General features: G+C 44.4%; 3 protein-coding genes and 1 pseudogene across 3 annotated transcripts in view; 2 read left to right on the plus strand and 2 right to left on the minus strand.

Annotated features, from left to right (window-relative positions):
• The window catches only part of LOC144698561 (uncharacterized), a 134,149-nt gene that overhangs the window by 82,524 nt on the left and 31,260 nt on the right, over window positions 1-20,365 (plus strand). The window lies entirely within an intron of this gene.
• LOC144698306 (uncharacterized) overlaps window positions 1-20,365 on the minus strand; it is a 119,378-nt gene that overhangs the window by 47,704 nt on the left and 51,309 nt on the right. The window lies entirely within an intron of this gene.
• Window positions 1-20,365, minus strand: part of LOC144698560 (uncharacterized) — a 59,792-nt pseudogene that overhangs the window by 35,181 nt on the left and 4,246 nt on the right.
• Window positions 1-20,365, plus strand: part of LOC144698562 (uncharacterized) — a 1,040,782-nt gene that overhangs the window by 26,561 nt on the left and 993,856 nt on the right. The window lies entirely within an intron of this gene.

Raw genomic sequence — 20,365 nt, forward strand, 5'->3', positions numbered from 1 at the left:
GTGGGCAATTCAGCCCCTCGAGCCTGCCCCACCATTCATTATGATCATGGCTGATCTCATTTTGGCCTCAACTCCAATTTCCCTCCCTCTCCCCATAACCTTTCAACCCATAACTAATTAAGTCCGTGTGGTGAAGGTGCTCGCACACTGCTGGTAGGTAAGGAGCTACAGGTTATTCACCCAGCGATGAGGAAGGGACATTGATATTTCTCCAAATCAACAACAACAATTTGTGTTTATATCGCACATTTATTGTTATATAGTTTACCAAGACATTTCACAGAAATATTAGAAACCAAGGAGATACTCGGGCAGGTGGCCAATAATTTGGTCAAAGAGGTCGGTCTGAAGGAATATCTTAAAGGAAGCAAATGAGGTAGAGAGGCGGAGAGGTTTAGGGAGGGAATTCTAGAGTCTTGGAAACTGACAGAATGGCAACCAGTGATGGAATTATAAAAATCAGTTATTCTCGAATTCAAGAACTGCAGATATCTCAGGGGGATTGTGAGGCTGGAGGAGGTTACAGAGATAGGAATGATCACAACCATGGAGGAAAAAAAGGATGAGAATGTTTAAAAATTTAGGTGCTGCTTAAATGAGTGCCTTCAAATCATTTGTATAGTTTGTGAATGGCTGTGGGCCAAGCACTGATCCTTGCAGTATCCCACAAAAACAGCCTGTCATCCTGAGAATGAGACATTTATTCCGACTCTCTGTTTTCTGTCTTTTCACCAATTCTCAAATATGACAGGATATTACCCCAATCCCATGCACTTGAATTCTGTTTATTGACATCCTGTGCTTTGTTTAGTAACCTTCTCTCTCTGTCTCTCCCACTCCTCTCTCTCTTACTCTCTCTGTCACATTGAATTCTCCATCCCAGCGAGTTGTGGATGCTCCATCATTGAATATATTTCCGGCTGAGATGGACAGATTTTTGGTCTTTCAGGGAGTCGAGGGATATGGGGAGTGGGTGGGAAAGTGGAGTTGAAGCCCAAGATCAGCCACGATCGTATTGAATGGTGGAGCAGGCTCGACAGGGTGTTAGGACTTCTCTTGATCCTATTTCGTATGTTCTTAGAGGCCAGAGTCTTGTGTAGGCCCAGACCGGGTGGCAGGTTCCCTCCCCTGAAGGACATTAGTGAACCAGTTGGGTTTTTATGACGATCCAGCAGTTTTCACGGTCACTTTTTCCCAGTGCCGGCCCCACAAATTCCCAGATTCATTCAGCTCAATTTCACAACCTGCCTTTGTGTTTTTGTGGGTTCTCTCTCACTCCCCTTTTCCTATTTTAAATCAATTCCACAGGGGATTAGAGGGGGAGGATTTGCATTCGGGAAACTGAAACCAAACATCACACCAGGATCTGATGGAATCACTTAATTTATCTTAAACTGAGTATCTTCAGATTTTGAACATGGAAGGAAAAAGCACCGTTCACAGTGGGGAGAAACCGTACACGTGTTCTGTGTGTGGACGAGGCTTCATCCAATCATCTGACCTGATGGAGCATAAATGCAGTCACAATGGAGAGAAACCATGGAAATGTGGGGACTGTGGGAAGAGATTCAAATCCTCATTGGAACTGGGATCTCATTGGTGCACTCACACTGGGGAGAGACCATTCACTTGCTCTGAGCGTGGGAAGGGATTCACTCAATTAGCCAACCTCATGGGACACCAGCAAGTTAACACAAATGAGAGACCTTTTAAATGCCCACAGTGTGAGACGTGCTTCAAAAGTTCTGTGGAACTAAAGTCCCATCAATGTGTTCACAATGATGAGAGACCATTCAGGTGCTCTCACTGTGGGACTGGGTTCAGGCAATCATCTCATCTCATCGCACACCAGCGAGTCCACACTGGAGAGAGACCGTTCACCTGCTCCGAATGCGGGAAGGGATTCAGTCAGTCATCCGGCCTGCTGAGACACCAGAGAGTTCACACTGGAGAGAGGCCATTCACCTGCTCCGAATGTGGGAAGGGATTCAGTCAGTCATCCGGCCTGCTGAGACACCAGAGAGTTCACACTGGAGAGAAGCCATTCACCTGCTCCGAATGTGGGAAGGGATTCAGTCAGTCATTCAACCTGCTGCTGCACCAGACAATTCACACTGGAGAGAGGCCATTTACCTGCTCCGAATGTGGGAAGGGATTCAGTCAGTCATCCCACCGGCTAAGACACCAGAGAGTTCACACTGGAGAGAGGCCATTTACCTGCTCCGAATGTGGGAAGGGATTCAGTAAGTCATCCCATCGGCTAAGACATCAGCAAGTTCACAAGTAACTGTCGTGATGGGATTTTGCTCTTAATAACATTCAGGACTGAATTATGTTCATTATAGTGTGTTTCTGTAGACATTAATAAACTCCAGCCCGCTTAGATAAAAGTCAAATAAATCAGCATTGTGTTAAACACAATGCATTGAACCTTTTTAATATTTTTAACAAGTTAGTTGCTTTTTGATGTTAATAAACTCCAGCCCAGTTACAGATTCTGTATAAAATTGGAATAAAGCAGCTTTGCGATGAACAGTTGAGTCGTTTTGATATTTCTAGCACAAGTTAGTTCCTTTTGAAGGGCTCTCCCTCTCCCCTGTCTCCTCCATCCCCACCTCCAGCAACAAGTGTGAGGAGCTCATGGAGCTTCTTTGTCACTAAGATTGAGACAATCTGATCAGCTGCCTCTGCTGCTTCCCTCCTTCCACTAGCCCACCGGGACAAACTATCTCTAAAGATCCCCCTTGTCCGAGCCTGAACTCGTGATTAAATGACAAAGGGGATGATGGTGCAAGGCAGCATTGGGTGATAATGAGACAAGGAAATAAACTAATGGGACAAGTGGAGAAACAACACAGGCCCAGAGGAGGGATAAATGGTAAAAGAAGAACCATTACCAGCACCTACTGTCAGAAAAAATGGGAGCAGTGGTTATGATCTGAAATTGTCAAAATGAATGTTGAGTCCAGAAGGATGTAAAGTGTCCAATGAATGATGGGCTGCTGTTCCTCGAGCTTCCATTTAGCTTCATTGGAACAGTGCAGGAGGTCGAGGTCAGAGTGGGAGTGGGTGGAGATTAAACTGGTAAATGACCAGGACCTCAGGGTCACACTTGGAGACTGAAAGGTGATGTTCCACAAAGCAGTTACCCAATTGGGATTTAATCTCCTCAATGTAGAGAAAACCGTACTGTGGTCAGTGAATAGACAATACTGAATAGCAAGAAGTACCAGTAAATCACTGTGCCCCTTGGAAAGTGTTTTGGGCCCTGGAATGAGGGAAGGGAGGAGGTGGATGGGTGCTGCTGCATCTGCTGTGCTTGAATGGAAATGATTCACACTGATGTTCATAAGAAAACAAGAAATAGGAGCAGGGTTGGACCAAAAGGTCCCTTGAGCCTGCTCCACCATTAAATGTTCTTCCAGCTCAACTCCATTTTCACATCCTATCATCTTATCCCTTAGTGCCCAAATATTTATGGATTTCCATCTTGAATATATCAAGATGGAGAACAACAGACTCAGTGCAACTATTAATCTGGGAAATGCACAAACAAGGTCCATGTGAGTTACAAATTCACCTCTTCACTGCTTGGTAATCATGTTAAATGAGCTTTACACTGGCCCCATGCTGAAATCTAGTCATTCTCTGACAGGTATTCTTAATGGTATAATTAGCAAATTTAGAATGAAAAATACCCTCCGCTTCACTGTAAGGCTGAGAGACAACTTTGTAATTGATTCATTATGTCACAGAGCGGCTCATTAGATCTGCTCATTTCATCTAATCTTATTTTCAGTTTATGGGAGAATGGCTGAAACAGGGGATGGTGAATAACAGCTCGAAACCATATTCCCTCTCCCACTGCAAGAATGATCCTTACAACATACAGGAATTTGGGACAATGTGACTTTGATGCTCAGATTAGCTCTGCCTCCATATTATAGGAAGGAGCGAAGCACTGGGGGTGGTGCAAAAAAGATTTACCGGAATGATGGCAGAATTGGAAAATATGTCAAATTCACAAAGATTTAACGGATTGAAAAGTTTTTCTCTGGAAATGAAAGTGAAGGATGACCTGACTAAGGCCTTTAAGATAATGAAAGGGGTTGACAGGGTAGACAAGTGGAAGAGTTTTCCACTTGTAGATGGTTGAGAATAAATGTACATTAGTCATCAATAAATCTAATGCACAATTCATATGCAACTTCTTCAATCAGAGATAAAAGCAGAAAATCATGGAAATACTCAGCACATCCAGGAGAATCTGTGAATTGAGAAATAGAGTTAAGTTTTCAAGTCTGCTCACTGATGCAGTGCAATTCTGATGGAAAGCCACAGCCCTGAAATTTAAATACATCTTTCACTATCCACAGACACTGCCAGATCTGCTGAAAATTCCAATATTCTGTTTTTTTATTTCAGATTTACAGCACCACCTTTCTCTAACTGTGGTTGAGAATGTAGAGCACATTCTCAGAAGGGTTTGAGATCCCTGTGTGAGCCGAACACTTATGTTGCAAAATCACGCCATGAAATCACACCACCTGAATGTGGAAATGGATTCACCTCGTTATTCCATTTTCTGACACAGCAGCACAGTCATACCTGTGGGAGACCATTCAGATACTTCATGTGTGCAACCCTTTGCTCACTGCCCACCTGCTAACACTCCAGTTTTAGAAGGTCAAAGGATTAGATCCACAATTGCTACATTCCAACTGACAAGACAGAGTTTCAGTCGTCAGAATATGAGGAGAAAAATCACTTGTCTGCGCCGCTGCTGAGACTCCAGTGAGTTCAGATCTAACTGTCAGGGTTTGATCTGTTGTTAATTACACCCAGGACAGAACTATGGTGGAGGGGCCGTGCACTATGGTTGCCATATCAATATTAATAATTTTATACATTAGCCCCCTATGGCGCCAATCATCATCGGAACATTAAACATAATTATCTTTACAGAAAAGGCCTTTCAATGGCGGTACATTTACCCAGGATTCAGTGGGGGGCAGAATGTGCTCTATCCTCACGACAGGCGGTCCTCGCGCAGGCGCAGTGACTGGTACATGCGCATTGCGATCTCTGACTGGAGCATGCGCAGTCCCATCTGGAGCTGGTGGAAGACGCTGAGAAATGGCGAACACAGGCGAGTAAAAGGAGTCGGTGAGTGGGGAGAGATGGAGGCGGCGGAGTGGGCGGGGAGGCTTCATGAAGACCCTGTGAAGGTCTGAAATCTTGAATAAGAAGCTACCGGTCCTGCGGTTACACCGAACGGAGAGGGGACAACTCTGACCCGCGTCTCCTCTTGGAGACAGGCCCGAGTTAACAACCGCCATCTTCACAGGGGCAATGTGCATCAGGGCGCATGCGCGGCCATCCTGGTCCAGGTAGCAGGAAGAGAGGATGTTGCGCATTTCTATCCTGGACTGACAGGGATGGATTTTGGAAACTCCTTTTACAGGGGTTTAGAAGGGGAGGATTTACACACAGCAAACTCAAACCAGGAGAAATGTTTGTCTCTTAATTTCTATCTTGGACTGACGGTTAGTGTTTCTGTAAATTTCTGATACTGGATCTTCGAAGTTAAGGGTTGACAGATGGGAAACTCAAATCAAACATCAATTCAGATCTGGCAGAGTCACTCGATTCGTGAGGATCTGAATATCATCGGCCTTTAAATCTGGAAGGTAAACAGTTGGCCTGTCTGTCTGTGGGCAAAGGTTACTTGTAGGAGAAAGAATAATTAACTGGGGAAAGCCAACTTCAATAAGGTGAGAATGGATCTGACCCAGTAAAGTGGAATCAAAGGTTGGCAGGAGAAACTGTAATTGAGGAATGGGCTGCCTTAAAGAGGAAATAAATCAGACATAGTAATGACATATTCTTACAAATGAGGAAGGTGTGGCTAACATATCCACAGCTCACTAACTAAGAGAAGACATTAAGATGAAGATGAATAAGTCTGCTAACAGAGATATCAGGTGGCTAATACAACCGAGAGACAGGATAAAGAAAGAATATTCAGAGAGAAATTGGAAAAAGAGAGTAAGAGAAGCAAAGAGAGAGTATGAGAAGAGACTGGCAGCTAACATGGAAGGAAATCAAAACACTTTCTCTGGCTTATACCTAGTAACAGGCCGGTAAAAGGAAAAAGGGACTGATTAGGGATTTACAAAAAGGTGATTTACCCATTGGGACAGGGGGCATGGATGAGGTATAAATGAATATTTGGCATCTGTCTTTACCAAAGAGGATGATGCTGCACAGGTCATGGTTAAAGAGGAGGTAGTTCAAACACTTGTGGTGTTTAATATTGATAAGGAGAAGGTATTATATAGGCTGTCTGATAAAGTTGACAAGGCACCAGGATTGGATGAGATGTATCCAAGGACACTGAGGGAATTCAGAGTGGAAATTGTGGAGGCACTGACCATATTATTCCAATCTTCTTCAGACCCATGAGTGGTGACAGAGGACAGGAGAATTGCAAATCATACACCTTTGTTCAAAAAGGGTGTAATGATCAGCCCAGCAACTACCAGACCAGTCAGTTTAGCCTTGGGAGTGATATTTCTGGACAAAATTAATAGTCACTTAAGCAAATGTGGACTAATTCAGGAAACCCAGCACAAGTTTATTAAGGGAAAATCATGTTAAACTAACTTGCTTAAGGTTTTTCAAGAGTTAACAGTGTGGTTGATGAGGGTAATGCTGTTAATGTGGTGTACATGGTCTTCCAAATGGCATTAGGTAAAGTGCCACATAACAGACTTGTGAGCAAAGTTATAGCTCATAGAACAAAATGGGCAGCAGCAACATGGGTACAAAATTGACTGAGTGACAGGAAACAGAGAGTAATGATTTTTCAGAATGGAGGAAGGTTGAAAGTGGATTTCCCCAGGAGTCAGTGTTAGGACTCCTGCTCCTATGACCTAGACCTTAGTGTTCAGGCACAAGTTTGAAATTTATGGGCACAGACTGTGTAGAAGGTCCTTTCTCTGGTGGACCTTAGTGAACCAGTTGAGTTTTTGTGACAATCCAGCATCTTTCGTGGTTACTTTTTCCTCGTGCCGGCCCCACAATTTCCCAGATTCATTCAGCTCAGTTTCACAACCTGCCTTTGTGTTTTTGTGGGTTCTCTCTCACTCCCTCTTTCTGTTTTAAATCAATTCCACAGGATATTAGAAGGAGAGGATTTGCAGTCAGGAAACTGAAACCAAACATCACATCAGGATCTGATGGAGTTGCACAGTTTATCGTAGTCTGAATATCATCGGATTTTGAACATGGAAGGAAAAAGCACCGTCCACAGTGGGGAGCAACTGTACACGTGTTGTGTGTGTGGACAAGGCTTCAGCCAATCATCTAATCTGGCAGGACATAAATGCAGTCCCAACAGGGAGAAACCGTGGAAATGTGGGGACTGTGGGAAGGGATTCAATTACATGGAAAGACATCGGTGCAGTCAAACAGCAGAGAGACCGTTCATCTGCTCCGAGTGTGGGAAGGGATTCACTCGTTCATCCTACCTACTGAAACACCAGCGAGTTCACACTGATGAGAGACCTTTTAAATGCTTGGACTGTGGGAAGTGCTACAAAAGTTCCTGGGAACTGATGTCCCATCAACGTGTTCACACTGACGAGAGACTGTTCAGCTGCTCTTACTGTGGGACTGGGTTCAGGCGATCATCTCATCTGACTGTGCACCAACGAATTCACACTGGGGAGAAGCCATTTATCTGTTCCAAGTGTGGGAAGGGACACACTCAGTCATCCAACCTGCTGAGACACCAGCATGGTCACACTGGAGAGAGGCATTTCACCTGTTCAGAATGTGGGAAGAGATTCACTGATTCATCCCATCTGTTGACGCACCAGCGAGTTCACAGTGAGGAGAGACCTTTTCAATGTCCAAACTGCGGGAAGTGCTATAAAAGTTCCGGGGACCTGATGTCCCATCAACGTGTTCACTCTGACGAGAGACCGTTCAGGTGCTCTCACTGTGGGACTGGGTTCAGGCGATCAGCTAATCTGATTTCACACCAGTGAGTTCACACTGGGGAGAGACCTTTCACCTGCTTTGAGTCTGGGAAAGGATTCACTCAGTCATCCAACCTGCTGAGACACCAGCAGGTTCATGAGTAACTACAGTGATTGAGTTTTGCAACTGAACCATGTTTCACTGGGGTCTGTTTCTGCTGATGTTAGCAAACTCCAGCCCAGTTATAGGTGTTAATGTCCTGGATAAAAATAAAATCATTAAGCTTTCTATTAAATAGATGATGTTGAATCTTTTTACTATCCCTAAGACATTAGTTCCTTTTGAAGGGCTCTCCCTCTCCCCTGTCTCCTCCATCCTCACCTCCAGCAACAAGTGTGAGGAGCTCATGGAGCTTCTTTGTCACTAAGATTGAGACAATCCGATCAGCTGCCTCTGCTGCTTTCTTCCCTTCCACTAGCCCATCGGGACAAACTTTCTCTAAAGATCCCCCACGTCCGAGCTCTGAACCCACATCTTTCTCCAGTTTCTCTCCCATCTCCCCTTCTTGCCCTCTCAGAGCTCACTTTGTCCATGAGACCCACCTCCTGTTCCATCGACCCTATTCCCGCTAAACTGCTGATCACCCAATTTCCCCATGTTCACTGATATTAACGGTTCTCTCTCTCCTGGTATTGCCCATCTCTCCTTCAAATCTGCCATCATCACCTGTCCTCAATAAAACCAACACTTGACCCCACTATCCTATTAAACTCCCGCTCCAGCTCCAACCTCCTTTCGCTCTTCAAAGTCCTGATCACCTCCCAAATCCATGTCCACATTTCCCAGAACTCCATGTTTAAATCTCTCCAATAAGATCTCTGTCCCTGTCACGGTATCGAAATAGCTCTTCCCAAAGTCACCAATGACACCCGATGTGAATGTGACTGAGGAAAACTCCCTCATTGTCCTTCTCGGCCTGTCTGCAGCCTCTAACAACATTGTCCAAACCGTCCTCCTCCAATGCCTCTACACTGGTGGCCAGCTGGGTGGGACATGATGAAACAATGTACAAACAATTCAAAGGCTGACTGACTTCAAGAAATAACCGGGCAGACAGGGAATGTCACCGTTAGAACGAGGAGAGTCCGTGGTTTCAGTGAATGAACCGACAGACGGGTGTTGTGGAGAATCTAAGACACTCGACATGAGTCAGCTGTGTGATGGAAAAGCAACATTAACGACAAATATGGGGATACAGGAGAGCTCCAAAGACATCTCATCGATACAAGTTTCTCCCGTCCGTTTGGAGTATTTTGTAGACATTACAGCATTGATCATGATTACAGAATGAACCGTGTGCCCTTGTTTATAATTTCGATCCTATATGTTCATGCCTATGTAGAAATGGTCTGCACCCATACCTGGTTCCTCTGTTATTCCCCTCCCAACCTCACACCACAAGTGCACTTCCTCTGACTTCCTCGACTTTCTAGCTCCTTCTCAGTGTCTCACCATCCGTCAAAAATCAGCAAATTGTTAAAAAAAACAACGTAAAAATAATGTCTAACCTTGTAATCCCGACATTAGCAAGAAGTCCCCTTATGTCTCCGTTGGACATCTGTCCATTCGACCATTCCCTAATCCTTCTGTTAGTCCTAAATTAATTATGTCAGTCAGGCTAAGCAGAATTACTAACTTGAAGCATATATGTGTTAAAGGCACATTCCCCCCTTTTAAGGTTTAGGACAGGTTAGGAGGAAGGTTCATGTTGTCATCATTCAGAACAACCCAGGTTACAAAGGAACAACTGATCTTGGAGACGTGTGGAGAGGGTGTGCTGAATCAGGTTTAAAGGGGTGAAATGACATCACATTAAAATCTGGAACTCAGGTGGGGATATGGATTTGTGTTAGGTGGGAAGATCTGGATCAGTGTATTACTCCAGGAAGTCTGAAGATCAGAGGGACAGTATTTCAGAACTGATTCCTGTGATAGCAGCAATCCCATTGCTCTCTGTGAAAAAGACCAATGGAAATATTTCAAGTGGAAACCATAGGCGTGTTGGAGGATGATGTACACAAGGAATTTGTGAATTACCTGAGGATAATGGTGAGGGGAAAGGAATGGATCTGGAAAGCAGCAGATACTTCATGTTGCTCCAGGAGAAGTGGGGCCTGGTTGTGTAGATGTCAGGTTTAACACAGCACACAGTCAGACTGTGGTTTCACCCTGGATGAAGGATCTCCGAATCGTACCATTCACATCACTGGATGGGATTCTCAGGAGCCTTGTTGTCTGCTTGGAGAGGAAGGTTTGTGTTATAGCTAATGAGAAGCAGCACAGACAACCACACACAGAGACCCACACACACATTCTCTGTCTGTCTGACACACACTCAGACATCCTCTCCACATCCACCACACATTTACACACACTTCCACACTCAGGGACACACCCGCACTCATACAACCAGACACATGAGGACACATCCTGTCCTATCAGGTGGACAACACCAACCAAAGTGACTAATACTGGGGATAAAGTATCAGTGCCTGTGAAGAACACTGTTTTTGGCACATTCAAGTCAATATCACCCTCCATAGCCTGTGAGCGGTTTTGACCATCCAATCTCACCCCTTTCTCTGAACATTAAATCTACATTGAAGAACATCTGGGACAGAGGCTACAACACAATTAGAACAATGAGCTGTCTATTGCCAGCTTTGGTGACAGTGGGAGGTAGTGTAAATTTCAGAACAACATTCCTGGATAATTACAGCCACTAATTTCCTCTTGGAATGACTGAAAAAGTCAATTCCTCTCATGTTGATGGTCTGTTTGATGAGAGAATTCTGAGATAGGTCACATGGTGAAAGAATATAATGTTGTTTTGACTCTGTATCCAATATTCCCCTGAGTTTGTTCATTGCTGTCCCAATGTCCTGAGACATGTTCCTATGTTCAAAAGGAACTAATTTGTGTTAGAAATATTAAAAAGACTTAATACACCATGTGTGTAACACAAATCTGATTGTCATACAGAATATAACCCCTATAACTGGGCTGGAGTTTATTACCATCAGCAGAAACAGACCCTAATGTACATGGTTCAGAATGTACATCACATTATGATGTGATTCACAGCAAAATCCAATCACTTGTTAATTGTGAACTCGCTGGTGTCTCTGCAGGTTAGCGACTGAGTGAATCCCTTCCCACACTCGGAAAAGCTGAACGGCCTCTCTCCAGAGTGAATTCATTGGTGTCCAGTGAGTTGAGATGACCACCTGAACCCAGTCCCACAGTGAGAGCACCTGAACGGTCTCTCGTCAGTGTGAACACGTTGATGGGACATCAGTTCACTGGAATTTTAAAGCACTTCTCACAGTCTGGGCATTTAAAAGGCCACTCGGCAGTGTGAATTTGTTGATGTGTCTGTAGGTGGGATGACTGAGTAAATCTCTTGCCACACTCGGAGCAGCTGAACAACTTCTCTCCAGTGTGAACTCGTTGGTGTCTCACAAGGTTGTTTGAATGGGTGAATATTTTCCCACACATGGAGCAGCTGAATGGCCTCCCCTCAGTGTGAGTTTGTTCGTGTCTCAGCAGGCTGGATAACTGAGTGAATCCCTTCCCACACTCCGTACAGGTGAATGGCCTCTCCCCGATGTGAGTTTTCTGGTGTATTGTGAGTTCTGATAAATATATGCTTTCTTTACCACCTGATCCACCTGTCCTGCCACCTTCAGGGACCTGTGGACATGGACTCCGAGGTCTCTCACTTTTTCTACCCCTCCCAATATTCTCCTGTTTATTGTGTATTCTCCAGCTTTGTTTGCCCTCTCCAAATGCATTAGCATGAATTTGCTTTCTGTTTTACAGCTGATTTAAAGTTGCAGATTTTGCTCCAAAGGTTAAATTGCGATTGATATTCAAAGTTAACTATTTAACTGCAGAAACTACTTCAGCTGGGAGCCAGTGAATTAAGAGGAAATATCCCAGACAGCGGTTCTTCAAGGTACACTGCAGGCCCGGCAGCTCAATCAGCTCCACTCTCAGCTCAGGAGAGCTGAACAACTCCACATCCTGTCCACAGGAGAGTTCTCCTGGTGCAGTGGGACCAACATTCGTGTAACTTTCAATTTCCAAAACCCTCCACCCTATTCGCTGTTGGTCCAATGGAAGCGTCGATTCCTGGTCAGTTGTCATCAGGGAAACTACCAATAAACTGGACATTTGGCTTTTGTTTCATTCCCGATCTCTTCACCAGAGAAAACTTTCTCCGACTAAATGTCTTGTTAAACTTGAACACAAGTGACTTCTTCACGAATGAGAAGCACCATTGCTGTTAGCTGGAACATGAAGTCGATACTTTCCTACATTAAGACAGTTCTTAAAGTCTCCCCCTTTGACCGAGATTTTAGTCATCTGACTGAATGTGTGGCTCAGTGTCACACTTTGTTATATAATGCTCCTGAGGAGCGCCTCGTGACGTTTCATTTGGTTAAAGGCGCTTTATAAATATAAGTTGTTGTTGTAGGATATACATAGAAAGGGCCAATCTCTTATTATATCTCTCATGCTGATAGTTTTCTTTGTTTTATCCATTCTCGGGGTGTGGGCATCGCTGGCTAGGCCAGCATTTATTGCCCGTCCCTAGTTGTCCTTGAGAAGGTAGTGGTGAACTGCTTTCTTAAACCGCTGCAGTCTGTGTAGTGTAGGTACACCCACAGTGCTGTTAGAAAAGGAGTTCCAGGATTTTGACCCAGCGACAGTGAAGGAATGGCAATATATTTGCAAGGCAGGATGGTGAGTGACTTGGAGGAGAACTTCCAGGCGGTGGCATTCCCATCTACCTGCTGCCCTTGTCCTTATAGATGGTTACGGTCGTGGGTTTGGAAGGTGCTGCCTAAGGAGCATTGGTGAATTCCTGCAGTGCATCTAGAATGCTGCTACGGTGCGTCGGTGGTGGAGGGAGTGATTGTTTGTGGATGCGGTGCCAATCAATTGGGCTGCTTTGTCCTGGATGGTCTCAAGCTCCTTGAGTGTTGTGGGTGCTGCACTCAGCAAAGCAAGTGCAGAGTATTCCATCACACACCTGACCTGTGCCTTGTAGATGGCTTTGGGAGAGTCAGGAGATGAGTTACGCATCACATGACTCCTAGCCTCTGACCTGTTCTTGTAGCCACAGTATTTATATGGCTAGTCCAGTTCGGTTTCTGGTCAATGGTAACAACAAGGATATTGACACTGGGGGATTCAGTGATGGTAATGCCTTGAACATCAAGGGGCGATGAATGGATTCTCTCTTGATGGAGATGGTCATTGCCTGATAATTGTGTGGCACGAATGTTATCTGCCTCTTGTCATCCCAAGCCTGGATACTATCCAGGCCTTGCTGCATTTGGACATAGACTCCTTCAGTATCTGAGGAGTCGTGAATGGTACTAAACATTATGCAATCATCAGCGAACATCCCCACTTCTGACCTTATGATGGGTGGAAAATCATTGATGGAGTAGCTGAAGATGGTTGGGCTGAGGACAGTACCCTGAGGAACTCCTGCAGTGATGACCTGGAGCTGAGATGACTGACCTCGATCAAACACAACCATTTTCCTTTGTGCTCGGCATGACTCCAACCAGTGGAGAGTATTCCCCCCAGATCCCATTGACTCCAGTTTTGCTAGGGCTCCTTGATGCCACACTCGGCCAAATGTTGCATTGATGTCAAGGGCAGTCACTCTCACCTCACCTCTGGAGTTCAGCTCTTTTGTCCATGTTTGAACTAAGGCTGTAATGAGATCAGGAGCTGAGTGGCCCTGGCAGAACCCAAACCGGGCATCAGTGAGCAGGTTATGGCTAAGTAAGTGCTGCTTGATAGCACTGTCAGTGACCCCTTCCATTACTTTACTGATGGCAGAGAGTAGACTGATGGGGCGGTAATTGGCTGAGTCAGATTTGTCTTGCTTTTTGTGTACAGGACATTCCTGGGCAATTTTCCACATAGCCGGATAAATGCCAGTGTTATAGCTGTACAAGAAGAGCTTGGCTAAGGGCGCGGTAAGCTCTGGAGAACAAGTTTTCAGTACTATTGCCAGAATATTGTCAGGGTCCATAGCCTTTGAAGTACCCAGTGCCTTCAGTCGCTTCTTTACATCATGTGGGGTGAATCGAATTGGCTGAAGACTGGCATCTGTGATGCTGGGGACCTCTGGGGGATGCCGAGATGGACCATCCACTCGGCACTTCTGGCTGAAAATTGTAGCAAATGCTTTATCTTTTCCACTGATGTACTGGGCTCCCCCATCATTGAGTTTGGGAATATTTGTGGAACCTCCATTTCCAGTGAGTCGTTTAATTGTCCACCACCATTCTCGACTGATTGTCACAGGAATTCAGAGCTTAGATCCGATTCATTGGTTGTGGGATCACTTAGCTCTGTCCATCATTTGCTGCTTATGCTTTTTGGCATGCAAGTAATCCTTTGTTGTATCTTCACCAGGTTGACACCTCATGTTTAGGTATGCCTGGTGCCGCTCCTGACATGGCCTCCTGCACTCTTCACTGAACCAGGGTTGATCCCCTGGTTTGCTGGGGATGCTACAGTGGGGGATATGCAGGGCCATGAGGTTACAGATTATGTTCAAGTACAATGGCCCACAGCGTCTCCTGGATGCCAAGTCTAGATCTATTCGAAATCTAACCCATTTAGCATGGTGGTCGTGCCACACAACACGATGGAGGACATTGTTAAGGTGAAGACGGAACTTCATCTCCGCAATGACTGTGCAGCAGTTACCCCTGTCAATACTGTTATGGACAGATGCATCTGAGGCAGGCAGGTTGGTGAGGATGAGGTGAAGTATGTTTTTCGCTCACCACTTGCTGTAGACCCAGTCTAGCAGCTATGTTATTTAGGACTAAGCCAGCTAGGTCAGTAGTGGCACTACCGAGCCATGCTTGGCGATGGACATTGAAGTCTCCCACCCAGAATACATTGTGCGTCCTTGCCACCTCCAAGTGATGTTCAACATGGAGGAGCACTGATTCATCAGCCGAGGGAAGATTATACATGCTAATCAACACGAGGCTTTCCTTTCCCACATTTGACCTGTTTCCTGGAGACTTCATGGGGTCCGGAATCAATATTGAGGACTCCCAGGGCAACTCCCTCCCGACTGTGCCGGCACCTCTGCTGGGCCTGTCCTCGGTGGAACAGGATATACCCAGAGATGGTGGTGTCTGAGGCATTATCTGTAAGGCACGATTCCATATGTCAGGCTGTTTGCTTGACTAGTCTGTTAGGCAGATGTTGGTAAGGAGTACTTTGCAGGGTCGACAGGGCTGAAATTGCCATTGTCGCTTCCAGTGCCTTGGTCAAATATTGGGTAGTCCGTTCAATCCTTTTATGTGTCTTTGTTACAATTGAGTGGTCATTTCAGGGGCTATTTTAAGAGTCAACCACAGTGCTGTGGGCCTGGAGTCACGTGTGGCCAGACAAGGTAAGATTTCTTTCCCTAAAGGTCATTAGTGAACCAGACGGTTTTTCACAGCAATCCACACTCGTTTCACCAATTACAGTGGAAATATCACAGTCGATAACAAACACAGAGGCAGTGTGGGAATGAAAGAGGAAGAGAAGGGCTGTTTGGGATTCGAACCCGGAGTGTAACCCTGGCTCCCTTGACTATTAGTCCAGCGACAATATAATTTTATTAGCTTTCCTAATTACTTGCTATGTTTGCATGCTAACCATTACATCTCAGAGCCCGGAAATCTTTCACCATTTAGATAATATGCTTTTTCATTCTTCCTGCCAAAATGGACAATTTCACATTTGCCCACATTATATTCCATTTACCAGATCTTTATCCATTCACTTAATCTATCTATGTCCCTTTTCAGGTCCTTATGTCAACTCCACAAATTACTTTTCCAACTATCTTTCTGTCGTCAGCATATTTACCAACCATTCCTTGGGCCATTCATCCAACTCATTTATACACATTGTAAAAAGCCGAGGCCCCAACACCGATCCCTTTGACATACCACTGATCCTGCCAACAAGACAGTGAGCCATTTTTCTTAATTTCTGCTTCCTGTTAGCTAGCCAATCTTCTATCCATTCCAATCTATTACCCCCTCCACTATGAACTTTTACTTTCCGCAAAAAACACTTGATGTGTCACTTTATCAAATGCCTTCTGGAAACCTAAGTACAGCACATCCACCAATTCTCCATTATCCATAATATATGCTAGTTCAAAGAACTCTAACAAATTGGTCAAAGACAATTTTCCTTTAACAAAACCATGTTGACTCTGCCTGATTACCTTGAATTTTTTAATGTGTCCTGCCATAACGTCACTAAAAATAGCATCGAACCTTTTCCTTCTGACAGATGTTAAACTGACTGCCCTGCAGTTTCCTGTTTCCTGTCTCTCTCACTTTTTGAGCCAACGTATTACATTTGTTGTTTTCCAATCTCATGGAATCTTGCCCAAATATATTGAATTTGGAAAATTAAAACGAATACATCAAATATCTTACTTGGCACTTCTTTTAAGATGCTACGATAAATCCCATCAGGACCCGAAGGTTTGTGAACCCGCACCTCCAACAATTTACTCGGTATCACTTCCCTGGCAATTGTAATTTTCTTGAGTTTCCCTCGCTTCAATTTCCTGAGTTACAGATAAACCTCGGATGTTACTTTTCTCCTCTGAACTGCGCAGGCACCTGGATGGAATGTTAAACGGTGACGTCATTCAGCAGCACTTTGGGTCTTTGTTTTGAAGAAATGGAATTCGGCTGTTCTCATTAGGAATGCTGGAGACAGACTGATCAACAATGTCATCATCAAATGGCACAGCGCAGTAAGAGATCCTCCCACTCATCCTTTCCATGCCTAAGCTTTTTACAAAGAGCCTCCTCATTCATCCGATTTTCCTTCCATCTCTGCATAATCCCGATTTCCCCCTCTCAACTCATTCTCCAATTTCACTTGGAAAATACTGATTTAATAAAAATGATATTGAAAGATGAGAAGGAGCTTCTACAGTGCCCAGTCTGCTAAATTCTGAAGCGTTACCAAAGTTTCCTTCACCCAATGACACCAAGAATTGCACTTATGATTATTACATAGTTTTTGAACAAAAAAAGTACTTAAACTGTTGATTTGGATTTAATTTTTTTAACAAAATTTATTCCGATCAAGCATCTCCTCATTTTCTCAGTCGACATATATATTCTTATTCCTCTTGCTGTACAACCTGTTGCAGAGGCTGTTATAGAAAAGAGGGAAATGTTTGCTACAGCTATACAAAGCCCTGGTTAGGTCACAACTGGAGGACTGTGTATAGTTCTGGGAATGGCACCTTATAAAGGATCAATATTTGCATTGAAAGTTTCAGAGAAGCCGCATTGATTAAGTTGGTGGGTTTTGGAAATAGCAAGTTGTACATCTGCAACTATTACATTGAGGAGACCAAACGGAGACTGGGTGACCACTTTGCAGAACACCTTCAGTCTGTCCACAAGCATGACCCAGGCCTTCCTGTCGGTTACCATTTCAACACCCCATCCTGCTCTCATGCCCACATGTCTGTCCTTGGCCTGCTGCAATGTTCCAGTGAAGCTCAACACAAACTGGAGGAACAGCACCTCATCTTCCGCTTAGACACTTTGCAGCCTTCTGGACTTAACATTTAGTTGAACAACTTCAGACCATGAACTCTCTCCTCCATTTTCACACTTTTTAAAATCCCTTTATAAAAATGTATTTTATTTACTTATTTTTTATTCATTTATTCGTTATTTCATACCCCTTTTTATCCCCTTTTTAATCATTTTTTCCCAACTACTTCCCTCTCACTCCATCCAACCCCAACTCCAAAAGCACCATCTGTTACTTGTTCCACGTTGTTCTTTCACAGAGTGCTGACCCTTGTTCTGCTATTCACACATTCTGCTTTCGTACTTTTATGCAACTATCAGCACCTTATTCAGCCCTCACCACAGCCATTAACACTCCCTTTTTCTTGTGTCCATGATACGTTTGTCAGTCTCTCCTTAGCTCCCACCTCTCGCTGACCTTCTACCAAGCTTCACCTGCTCTACCCTCCCCGCCCCCTCCCCACCCTGCCCCACTTGAACAGTATAAACCCCATCACTTTTTACTTCTCTTCAGCTCTGAAGAGGGGTCACATGGAATCGAAAAGTTAACACTGTTTCCCTCTCCACAGATGCTGTCAGACCAGCTGAGTTTTCCCAGAATTTCCTGTTTTTATAATATATAAGAGGTGCTTGGCTAACAAGACGGCAGACGGAGGAAAATGTAGCAAAGACTGAAGTAACTCACTTGGTCGTAAAAGTAATTTTTAAAAAGCAACAAAGCAGGACATGTTTCAAAAGGTGAGAACGTGTGCATTGATTTACAAAGAGATTTGGCTGTGCTTGTACAAGGAAGACAGGAAGTTGTATCAGTTCCTGCAGCAAAATTGATTAGCGTGTTCTTCCAACTGAAAGTTTGGTGGTTCAAAACCACTCGGGGACGAAACTTCCGATGTTTTTTTTTCCCCATCAACACTCATTGTCATACGGATCCGGGTTGTCAATGGCGGCAGGAAAGTTTTCCACAAATGTTGCCAGTTCTAATGTGAGTTTCCAACCAGAGAATCTTCCCCGTGTAAAGGAAATGTGATAACTACTAGGCTACGAAAGCAACATGCAGCTCCTTGCAGAATATCAAACTGTGCTATCTTATTGCACTGCAGGACCTTGTTTTGTGGAAGTATAATTCGGCGGAAAACCTTAGCCATGCGGCAGAGAAATTGATCTAACATTAGAATCATGAGGTGACAGAGCACATCAGCAGCTCATTCAACACCTCACACATGTGCGAACAACCTTACAGCAAATCCGCCCCCATCTTTCCCTCTAATTTCCGAGCGATGCATTTTTCAGAAGATCATTCAAAACCTGGACAAGTATAAATGTCACTTTGTTTTGAGATGATGCATCCAGTTACTATTTAACAACAAACGGGAACGATGCAACCTTTCCCTACATTTAATACAGTTAATGCTTCAAGCGGGGAAACTTTCCGTGTGTGAGAGACCGTGATCCCTATTACCCTACACAAACCCTGCAATGTAAAGTGCCCAATTTAACACACAGAAGACAGAGAGTCGGGATTTTTCAGGTTGGAAAGACGTAACTAGCGGAGTGCCACAAGGATCAATCCTAGGGCCTCAATTATTTACTATCTATATTAATAACATGGAGGAGGGGGCAGAGTGTAATGTATCCAAATTTTCTGAGGATACAAAAATAGGTGGGAGTGAATTTTGTGATGAGGACATAAGGAATCTGCAAGGGGGTATCGATAGGTTGAGTGAGTGGGCAAAAAACTTGGCAGATGTACTTGAATGTAGGAAAGTGTGAGGTGATGCACTTTGGACGGAAGAATCAAAAGGCAGACTATTATTTAAATGGAGAGAGACTCCAAAAAGTGCAGCACAGAGGGATCTGGGTGTTCTTGTGCATTAACACAATAGGTTAGCATGCAGGTGCAGCAAGTCATTAAGAAGGTAAATGGAATGTTGGCCTGTTTTGCTCGTGGTTGGAGTTTAAAAATAGAGAAGTCTTGTTACAACTGTGCAGGGTGTTGGTGAGGCCGCATCTGGAGTACTGTGTACAATTTTGGCCCCCGTATTTAAGAAAGGATATACTGGCATTGGAGGCAGTTCAAAATAGATTCAACAGGCTCATTTTTGGGATGAAAAACAGCGAAACAGGTTAAGCCTTTATTCATTAGAGTTTAGAAGAATGAGGGGTGATCTTATTGAAACCTACAAGATTCTGAGGAGGCTTGACAGGTTCATGTAGAGAAGGCCTTTCCACTCGATCTAGGGAACATAGTTACAGAATAAGGGAGCACTCATTTAAAACTGAGATGCGAAGGAATTTCTTCTCTCAGAGGGTAGTAAATGTCTGGAATTCTCTACCCCAGAGAGTTGTAGAGGCTAGATCACTGAATGTATTTAAAGAGGAGGTAGATAGATTTTTGAAATATCGGGGAGTTGGGGCTATGAGGAGCTGGCACAAAAGAGGAGTTGAGGCCTGGGGCAGATCATCCATCATCTTATTGAATGGCGGGGCAGGCTTGAGGGGCCGAGCGGTCGACTCCTGTTCCTTTATCTCATGTTCTTATGTTCATTTGAAACATGTCTCTGGTGAAAGGGGTTGGAAATAAAAATAAAAAGCACAGGTGGCATAGATAAAACCAGGTTGTAACAATTTAGTGTAATTTCCCTGGTGGTCTAGTGGTCAGGATTCGGCGCTTTCACCGCGGCGGCCCGGGTTCGATTCCGGTC

The sequence above is a fragment of the Cetorhinus maximus genome, chromosome 23 (assembly GCF_964194155.1).
Source record: "Cetorhinus maximus chromosome 23, sCetMax3.hap1.1, whole genome shotgun sequence".
Lineage (NCBI taxonomy): Eukaryota > Metazoa > Chordata > Chondrichthyes > Lamniformes > Cetorhinidae > Cetorhinus > Cetorhinus maximus.